Here is a 2,235-nt window from a genome sequence, read left to right as displayed (position 1 = left end):
TACTCACACGATAATAAATATTTATAAAATAATTAAATAATAATTGTTAATACTCACTTGTATTATTTATAAATTTTAAGTAATTTTATAATTTATATTCATGATAAATAAACAAAATTGTATTAAATATCATTATATTATCAAGGACATATATAAATATTTACACATTTGTTTATAAGTTTTAAGTAATATTTTATTTATATTATGAAAAATAAATAAAAATTATATTAAATATCATTATGTTCTCATCTTAATTGGATATTTGCTTTCATGTATAAATTTTTGATCAGTTCATGTACGGTATGTTGAGCTCGTATTTTCTTTCAAATTGAAGAACATTTTTTATAAAATTATAAAAAGTTGATGTGTTGAAGGACTGAGAGTTGCATGAGCAAACCAATCAAAAATATTTCAAAACTTCATCGATTAGTTATGATTTCATAAAGTAATTATACCAAAAAATTCAGAAAATTATATTTATCTTTACATTCGAATCTAAATTTGATATTTACTTTCAAGTATAATATTTAGGGTTTTTGCACTAGATATCAACGAAAGAGAATTTTATTAGGTAAGTGGATACGATACTGTAACTTTTTGAGTAATACCGAAATTGTTCCTATTTCCATAAGGAAAGAGAAATATAGGGGACTGGCACATGTCTGACGTAATTGGAGATATGAGCGGTTGCACACGCAAAAATAATAATGATGCAAAGTATCGGGACTGTTGAATAACCCTTTTTCTTTTGTGCAAAAACCTGAAGAGTTTCCTCTTTTTATTAAATCCCAAATTATTTTATGTTGTGCAAAAACCTGTTATTACCGGTCATTTTTGGGTAGCAATACCGGCCACGTTTTCAATTTAATTGTATTAAGATAACCGGTAATTTTTGGGGTCCTTTACTAGCAACGTTTCCAATATAATAACCTGGTTCTTAATTGAAATAATATATTTGGAGCCATCGTATCCCAACCATGCGTTTCTCAACAGTGCCCAAATCACAGTTGCCCCAGATTCAAAAAATATCTTTCACCTGTTTCCTTTACAATTATAAAAAATTTATCCGGTTTTAGTTCTTTACTGACTTCTCCCCAATCATGGATAGGAAAACACATCACCTGTCAACTTTGCCGGTAGCAGGTGTGAGCTACTATACCTGTCAAAGTGATGTGAAGGACAAAAATGTAACCGGCCTAATATTTAAATCAGTTCAAGTGTTCAGTTATTGTGAAAGGATGACTGCTTGGCCAACATTAATGTTCACATCTTTCTTTGAAAATTTTAGATTAATCAAAGACACTTTCAATCATTTTTAAAATGGATTAGGTTCTGAGACGTTTACCTTTTAAAGTCATAAATGTCCCACCATATTTTTTGTTTTTTTAAGGGAACAACGTAGACACGTAAAATCAATTTATTCGTCCTTCATTTCTCATCCTCACAATTTTAGCATATTAAATGAAAATTCCGGTGAATTACTTTTGGTTGTGCTTCACTGTAGTATTATTTATGTCCATTTACTTTAAATTTAAGACGAAGACCTAACAATATATGAGTCATGATCTCCATACTTAATAGAGTCTGCCCCACCAACAAACTTATGAATATTCATCACATATCTCTCATTATATGCTAATTAATAACTGTTTGGCTCTTCCCATGTGAACCATAATAGTCAAGACTAATTCACAATATCTAATTTGTTGATAGCGTTGACAAGTGTCCAATAAATTTTGGTTCAAAAAATCAGGTACACAATTATCTTTAACAAATAAACAAAACTCGAAACAAACACGTTTATAGAAAAGAAAAGAAAAACAAAAATTGGATTTACACATTTTATTTGAAATCAAGATTTGTGGGTTCAATAAGAAACTGTAAACCAACTCGGCCATAAGAGATTAATGTTTTAAGCTTAAAAGTCATTATTTATCTTATATTTTTGGTGTCAATTGAAGCCACTCCTCTTTATGTGGGTCTGCCCCTGATCAAGATATACAAAAAATCATATGAAACTAAAAAAAATACAGTAAAATCTCTATAAATTAATATTTTATAAATTAATAATTTCTATAAATTAATAAATTTCGTCGGTTCCAACTTTGGTCGATTCAAAATTTGACACAAATCGATAACATAATAAGATAATTTTTTTTAGAAAATTCTATGTAAATATATGGTCCCATTAAAATTATAAATTAATAATTTATATGTATGCATATTTTATATAAT

The sequence above is a fragment of the Brassica oleracea genome, chromosome C4 (genome assembly GCF_000695525.1).
Source record: "Brassica oleracea var. oleracea cultivar TO1000 chromosome C4, BOL, whole genome shotgun sequence".
Taxonomy (NCBI): domain Eukaryota; kingdom Viridiplantae; phylum Streptophyta; class Magnoliopsida; order Brassicales; family Brassicaceae; genus Brassica; species Brassica oleracea.
The sequence above is the reverse complement of the archived record's forward strand: the minus strand, read 5'-3'. Positions refer to the sequence as shown.